This window comes from Pleurodeles waltl, chromosome 8, assembly GCF_031143425.1.
Source record: "Pleurodeles waltl isolate 20211129_DDA chromosome 8, aPleWal1.hap1.20221129, whole genome shotgun sequence".
In the NCBI taxonomy this organism is placed as follows: domain Eukaryota; kingdom Metazoa; phylum Chordata; class Amphibia; order Caudata; family Salamandridae; genus Pleurodeles; species Pleurodeles waltl.
The window spans coordinates 529,229,112-529,237,561 of record NC_090447.1 but is presented as its reverse complement, the minus strand read 5'-3'; the positions used below and the strand labels follow the sequence as shown (position 1 = coordinate 529,237,561).

At 42.0% G+C, this 8,450-nt stretch overlaps 1 protein-coding gene across 1 annotated transcript in view; it reads left to right on the top strand.

Moving 5' to 3' along the window:
- Window positions 1-626: 626 nt before the first annotated feature.
- The window catches only part of LOC138250112 (protein-lysine methyltransferase METTL21E-like), a 194,715-nt gene continuing 186,891 nt past the window's right edge, over window positions 627-8,450 (top strand). The window contains exon 1 of the mRNA XM_069204558.1: window positions 627-771. The gene's annotated coding sequence lies outside the window, so the exon portion shown is untranslated. The remainder of the gene's footprint in view (window positions 772-8,450) is intronic.

Below are 8,450 nucleotides of genomic sequence, written 5' to 3'. Positions count from 1 at the left end.
TACGTTGCACCGCTCTAAAGGGCATTTCTCAGCACTGTGACTGTTAGTACTAACTATCGACGAGCGCAGTGGCGTAACGAAACTTGAGCCCCCCCCCCCCCCCCTCTCCGGACTCATGCAGGAGTACTCTGGCACAGTATAATGTGCTGAGGGGGGTGGGGGCTGGAGCTCGGACCCTATCTCCTCCCCCAACACCGCGGGAGCTGCGGGGGCCTTTGTCATGCTACTGGACGAGTGTTCGATGAGTCTTTCGATGAGTCTGCCCAAATATGTCGCCACTCAGTATCACTTGCAAGTGATTACTATCCTGTCCTAGCTATTGCAGCGTAAGGGTAACATATTCACGTAAGACTAGTTTATCTTAAGTATAAAGATAGTTTAGATACCGTCTATTTTTATTTAGAAAAAAGTTTGCCAGAATCCTCTGCGATTGCTTATTAACAACTCAGCCTTGTTCAGTCTCTTTATATTCTGTCTGTCGCATGTCATTATGGCCTGCTACCTTTTTAAAGCTCTGCGGTTTGCCTCTGCGTGTTACATGAGATGAGGTGCTTGCTTTGCACACGAGCGGCAGCTGCCAGGGATTCCTTGGCATCGTGCGCTCGGGGAGGAGGGGGCGTGTCGTTTACAGTGAGGGGCCTGTCTGCAGTGAATCTAGTCTCCCTGGGACCACTGGCGAGTTTGTCGGAGAAAAGATGTGGGAATACAGCATCTGTTGAGAGAGAAGAGCTGAAGGTTTAGAGTCTACTGCTTGGAGGGAAGACCACAAGGGTAGGGCACCGTGCGTCCATGGATCCACTATCTACACCCACGTCTTCTTCTGTAAACTGTGGAAATAGAGCGTCGTCCTCCCTTTATGGTCATACATAGCGTCATCCTCCCTTGACAGTTCCGTGCCAGAGACAGAGAGAGAGAGCTAGAAAGACAGAGAAGAAGTCAAAGGAAAGGGGAGATCGAACGATAAAAGTGGGGGAATAGAGTTGGAGAGAGGGAGAGAGAAAGTACTGCGTCACATCATTTCCTTTCCATCAAATTTATTTGAATTCGATACTTTATTGTCCGTTGCAAAAAGAGTGAGTTAATTTTTCTGTGATATTCTTAGATATATATGACCGCTCTGAAATAATTCAGGTTTAATGTGTTCCTTTTCGCTTGTAAATATGGACTGAATGGGGCATTATAGAGTATTATATGTAAGTGGTTGTTTCAAGCGTTAGCATTATTATTCCTTAGAGCCATTTCATAGCTCCATCCTCTATCATGTTGACGGAACAATCTGAAACCGTAGAGTGGATGTGGTCATCCATAAATCGGGAAAGCCGCGAATTCTGTGCGATTAGCTCATAGTCTAGTACCTGGCGTCCAGGTATACGTTTCTGAACAATTATAAATTTTTGTATTAGAAAAATGCGTGTTTCTTTTTAAGAAGGGTGCTTTTACTTTTTTTTTTTTTTTTAAATAGACCTGGATACGTTTGTGACCTTCAGTGCCATAAGTGTGTTCAGTGTTCGGCTTCGGTCCTTTATTTGTGAGATGGATACTCACCGATCATTGTAGGGCGTGGGAACATTCTGTTTTACCTTCCGGAGATAATTTAACAGTCTTCAGTAATCAAAAGCACTGTCCGTATTAAGAAAACCAACATTTGTTAGCCAATCATTTCCTGTATGATATATCATCACTTTGAAATCCAGTGCGACTAATTTCACAAACACCTTTTCACTTCTACATTTTACATTAAGAACATCAGTTTATTAAATGGTACTATAAGCATTAGTGAGGAGTGACATATGGGGTTTGAGTCACAAAGGTAAATTTAAACACGTCGATGTACTCTTGTGTAAACCTACTCCTGTACGTGACAGTAACTTTACACTTTTTTTGCTAAACATTTCTGAGTCTAAATTTACACCTAGGCGCAGACTTACATTTCTTCACCCTTGGCGGAACTCTAGAGAACAGGATTTACTAGTGCAAAGTTACCACTTGTAACTTTTCACACATAGGCGGAGGTATCCACCAACAGTTCAGAAATCTCCCTATGGTAAAGTACAGGAAAATGTATTTAACAGTTTGTTAGTTTAGTTTATTAAAATATTATATTGTTAAATAGTATTGTAAGTGAATTCTATTCATTTATTTAAGTATAACATTAATAAAATAACATACAAATAAAAAACAATTATTTAAAGAATATTTATTTAATATAAAATCATATCTCTAAAGAATTAATTTAAAAACCTCACCTACGTAAAATGTGTATTTATATATATTAACATTTAACAGATATGTATAGAATTATTTTTGAATACTAAAAGTTATTTAACAAAAGCTTTAAAGTTTATTGTAGAAATGTTAATATTAAAATAAAAAATAAAACTTCTTTGTTACTACATTAATAAATATTATCGAATTATATATATATAAAAAAAATATATATACATATATTTTACCTACTGGCGGTGGCCAGGAGGTATGGTTAGAACTATATTTCCATAGAAAAAAGTTATTTGACTTGACTATGTTTTTGGCACCATTTGACAAATTTTCAAAAAAGGGTGCCAGTGATTCTTGTTGCCCACGGAAAGTTTCAGGGTGATCTGTCAAGCGGGGGCTCAGAAAAAGGGGGTGGGGTCAAATAACATGTGTTTCCGTTGTTAATTCCCATAATGGTTTTGAACACAACTACAGGCTGAACCGCTGGATGAAATTACACCAAATTTGGCAGAAGGGCAGGTTTCGATACGTAGATTCCATTTTTGGATATTTGTTGGAAATCCATTCAGTAGAGATATTAAATGGTAAAATAAATGTGCATATCTAGGGCCGCGGATCCGTTGAGATACTTTAGTGGCGATCACAGTGTATTTGCGAATGCGTACACCAACAGATATGCTGTGATTGGCTGTCCGCAACCTGACCAGAAAGTTGAAACTGCCATTTTAGGTACCATGACACAGTCTCCGGGGTTGAAAATAAAATAAAAATTTGTATAAGGGGTCAGGGTGGAGGTACCCTTACCCCAGGGCTGTGATGATATAGGGGTCTTTGAGGGTGAAATTATGACCTTAAAACCTTACTATTTTTTTCACGACACGCGATATTCATGAAGATTCCGTGCCACCCCGTGTAATGTCACAACAAATTTGAGAATATTGGTTGCAACGAATTCTCAAATACCAATCTTGACGAATTCGTGAATAAGCCCCCAAAAAATGAAAAAAAATTCACAGGCTCATTCACACTCTAATTCATTCACTCATAGATGCGCTCAGAGACTCACACATCCAATTTCAAACCCACGCAGACACTCAAGCACTCACTCATATATCCACTCACAGTGACAGCCCCTGTGTCCAACCCCTGCTGTACTTGGCATGGGTGGTTATGTGGGTTAGCTGCAGGGCTAGGATGCAGGCCAGGCCCTGTGGCCCGCCCCTGCCACACACAGCCAAAGGCGCAGCACAGGGTTAGGTGGTTATAGGGGTTGGATGCTGGGCCTGGCCTCAGGCCAGGCCCTATAAGCAGCCCCCACTGCTCACAGCCCAAGTCTGTGTGCTGAAGCGGTTGGATTAGCGTATAGTAATTAAAATTACTTTGCATTAAAAAAATCATGGACATTACCTAAAAAAACCACAAAGTTTAGAGGGACCTTCTAGTTAGGAAATAGAATACAAAAAAACATAGAAATTTGTTGAAAAAACAAAGGTTGCAGGGACGTTATAGTTAGGTTCTGAATTTATTCGTACAAAACTATAGAAATTCAGCAGTTATAGTTAGAGTTATTTCTAGTAACTATAGCTAGTGCCCTAAGGCAAAAATTGAATGAAGGAGGGGGGCCGCGTGTCCCCTCCCCACATGGATCCATACATGGCCCTAGGGACCACCACCCCTCCCAGGGCCGGCTCCTGCCACCTCCCGAGATGCCCCCCCTTGGGAGGTAGCTGTTTGCTTGGCATGAGCTCACAGCTCTCACCAAGCAAAAGCAAACATAACTTTGCTTTCAGCGAGTGGGAGCTGTAAACAGTTCCCACTTGCTGAAAGTGCAGTTTTCATCTCTTTCCCTGCACACAAACATGCATGCAGGGAAAGCGATGAAAACGTTGATCTTGTAAGCAGGGAGCTGCTGTTTAAAACAGCTCCTTGCTTGCGCGAGCAATGCTGGCTCCTGCAGGACTCGGGGAGATGGCTAGGACTGCGGGGGTCACTTTCTCTCTCTCTCTCTTTCTTCCATCCCAAAATAGGATGGAAGAGAGGGCGAGATTATTATTGCAATGGTTTCTCGGTATACAATAACTTCAAAGTGTCACACTAACAATATGGTTTGCATGTTATAGTTACCTTTTGATGCACTGCAGAACAGTCACCTCCGGCCTACTGGTAAAGCTCTTGGACTGTCACTCAGTAGGTTGAATGTTCAAATGCTGGTATCTCATGGCAGTGTGTCTGTTTATTTACTTGTGTTTTGACTGTTTAACATTCCTTGTGATGGAACATTTACATCTTTTTCCCCATCACCATTTTTGGCTTGAATGTCATAGAGATGTCTGGACACTGTGTAATAAGGAGTCATCCGTAGCCTATTGGTTAAGGTCTCAGAACTTCACACAGAAGGTTGATGGTTCCAGTCTAGGTGTGTCAGTTATTATTGCTCAGCTTTAAATTCTTTTCAACTTCAAAAATTTAAGGTAAATACAGAAAGGCGATCTCACTCTTTTTACTTGTCAAATATTTTTTTTCTATTTGTCAGAACATTTCTCATTGTAAGTGTTGCGAGCTTGGGTCATTTACGGGTGGCCAGGCCCTGCGGCTAACACCCGTGCGCGCGACTGGAGATTGTACGCGGTGGTGGTTGGAGTAACGTATAGTAATTAAAATTACTTTACAGTAAAAACAATAGAACTTAACAGAAAAAGCCAAAGGTTATAGAGACATTATAGTTAGGAAATAGAATTTAAAAAATAGAAATTCCCTTAAAAAAAACAAAGGTTAGAGGGACGTTATAGTTAGGCTCACATTTTAAACGTAGAAAACCATAGAAATTCAGCTGTTATAGTTAGAGTTATTTGAAGTAACTATAACTCGTGCCCTAAGGTAACTCATATTACAATAAAGCCCTGGGGAAGTGGCAGTCCCCATGGCAGTTGAGGGGACACAAGTCCCCCCGCATCCAAAAAAATGAGCCTCCGGGGAAGTGACAGTTTATTTTTTTTTAAAAGCACCCGGGACTTGGAAGTTAGAGTCTCTTCAAAGTTGCTTTCTTTGTTGTTACTGGGCAGAGCCACTGTCCATGGGAGGTTCTTGGTCCTTTAGGTGCAGGGCAGTCCTCTGAGTCCTCAGAGGTCGATGGTCCCGCTGGATGCATAGCTGTGCAGGTTCTTTGAGTCTGGAGACAGGCCGGTAGGGCTCGGGCCAAGTCAGTTGTTGTCTCAGTCATCTCTGCGGAGCTTTCAGGTCAGCAGTCGTTCTTCTTTCTTCAGGTTGCAGGAGTCTGATTTCCTGGGTTCAGGGTTGCCCAAATACTCAATTTAGGGGTGTGTTTAGGTCTGGGGGGCAGTAGCCAGTGACTACTGTCCTGGAGGGTGGCTACACTCTCTTTGTGCTTCCTCCCTGAGGGGAGGGAGGCATATCCCTATTCCTATTGGGGGAATCCTCAAAAACCAAGATGGAGGATTTCTTAGGGCAGGGGTCACCTCAGCTCACGACACCTTAGGGGATGTCCTGACTGGTGGGTGACACCTCCTTGTTTTTCTCATTATTTCCTCCGGACTTGCCGCCAAAAGTGGGGGCTGTGTCCGGAGGGGCTGGCATCTCCACTAGCTGGGATGCCCTGGGGCGCTGTAACAACAGGCATGAGCCTTTGAGGCTTACCGCCAGGTGTTATCGTTCCTGCAGGGGGAGGTGAGAGGCACCTCTACCCAGTGCAGGCTTTGTTTCTGGCCACAGAGTGAAAAAGGCACTCACCCCATGTGGCCAGAAACCCATCTGGTTGTAGCAGGCTGGCAGGAACTGGTCAGCCTAACACTAGTGTTTGGACTGGTATACAGGGGGCATCTCTAAGATGCCCTCTGTGTGCTTTTTTCAATAAATCCCACCCTGGCATCAATGTGGATTTATTGTTCTGAGAAGTTTAATACCAAACTTCCCAGATTTCAGTGTAGCCATTATGGAACTGTGTAATTCATGCTTGACAAACTCCCAGACCATATACTCTTTATGGCTACCCTGCATTTACAATGTCTAAGGTTTGGCTTAGATACTGTAGGGGCATTGTGCTCATGCCCTCACCTGTGGTATAGTGCACCCTGCCTTAGGGCTATAAGGCCTGCAAGAGGGGTGACTTAACTATGCCACAGGCAGTGGGTTGAGGCAATGGCACACTCAGGGGAGTGCCATGTCGACTTAGTCATTTTCTCCCCACCAGCACACACAAGCTGTGAGGCAGTGTGCATGTGCTGAGTAAGGGGTCTCCAGGATGGCATAATACATTCTGCAGCCCTTAGAGACCTTCCCTGGCCACAGGGCCCTTGGTACCAGGGGTACCAGTTACAAGGGACTTATCTGTGTGCCAGGGCTGTGTCAATTGTGGGAACAAAGGTACAGTTTAGGAAAAGAACACTGGTGCAGGATCCCAGCCCATTTTCAATCATAACTAGCATCAACAAAAGGCAACAAGTTAGGGGGGGTAACCATGCCTAGGGAGGCATTTCCCCACACCATTACTGTTCAAAATCCCTATGGAAAAATGAATGGGGAAAAGGTGTTTTGGGACTCCCTTTTTTTCTCCTCCCCGAATCACCCCAAAACTTTCCAGGCAGGAGCTGATGGAACTGGCAAATTTGTGGGAAAGTTTTGTGAAGAATCGTCAAGCGGCGCCAAAGATCTGGGCAAGTAAAAAAACATGTTTGAAATAGAAACCAGGTTGTAACTATAACTACCTATCAGCGACCACCACTAGGTAATATATACATATATGTGTGTGTGTGTGTGTATATATATATATATATAAAATATATATATGTGTAGATATATATATGTGTATGTGTAGATATATATATATATATGTATATATCCAATTTTTCTCGCTGTTTTTCATTCACCAATGCAGCTGCACCACTAGTCCCAAAATAATCATTGCCACAACACTGAACACCACATACAGGAAGCAGCAGAATGTTGACAATAAATAAAGTGGTTTTATTCCAAAATACCTCGCACCAAACCACACGAGTGCCAACGTGTATATATATATATATATATATATATATATATATATATATATATATATATATATAGCCAGTTAGGACCAACTTTTCCCATAGACAAACAATTTTTTTTTTTGCTAATAACTTTGGCACCGTTAGACAAATCTTCACAACATTTTCAATATTAGTTTGACACTCACTTTAGCTGCTTTGTGGGAAGTTTTTAGGTGACTGGTTAAGCAGGATCTGAGAAAAAGGGGTCACAAAACACATTAACTCATGCAATGTCTATGCGGATTTTATATTTTGTTCAAACGGCTACAGCTCGAACCTCTGAACAGATTTACACAAAATTTGGCAGAAAGGTAGATCTTGATCCAAAAAGATCTCTTTTTGTTATTTGGTGCAAATTTATTCAGTAGTTTTGCAGTATTAAATAAATAAACATTTGTATATCTAGGGATGCGAATCCTTCGTGGATTCTCAGGTATCAGCTGGAGGTCCGCGGGTACCTGCGGATCCAAAGCCCAATGGGAAAGAGAAAAAAATTACCCACTCACACACCATAGCCTGAGGGCATGGCTGAAAGTTGTGCGCAGCATGGGTTTGGGTGCTTGTGGAGGGGAGGGGAGGTGGTTGGTCGCAGACCAGGTCTTGCAGCCAACGTCTGCCGCACATGGCGGTGGTTATATGAAAGTATGATATTTATATATGGCTTTACATTAATAAAATCTAAATTCAACAAAAACTCCAAAGGTTGCAGGGACGTTATAGTTAGTTGCATATTTTACCCACACAAAACTATAGAAATTCAGCAGTTATAGCTATACTTGTACTTAGCGGAAGAAACTATAACTTGTGCCAGAAAGTAATGAGTTATAGTTTCTTAACATAAGTATAACTATAAATATAACTATACCTGCTCAGTTTCTATGGTTTTGAGTGGTTAAAATGTGCACCTAACTATTCTATATTTTGTTAAAACGGCTACTGCTCGAACCTCTGAACAGATATACACGACATTTGGCAGAAAGGTAGATCTTGATCCATTTTCTCTGTGATGGATTTTCTCTGTGAATATATATCCGCTGAAATATATATATATAAAGAGAGACTAGATAGCTAGATAGAGATGTATAGATATAGATATATAGCTATAGATAGATATAGATATACACACACCTCGGGGCAGCCAAGATCACAATAAATCACCTTTGCCGCTGAATCATTGGCGTGCCCAGTTTT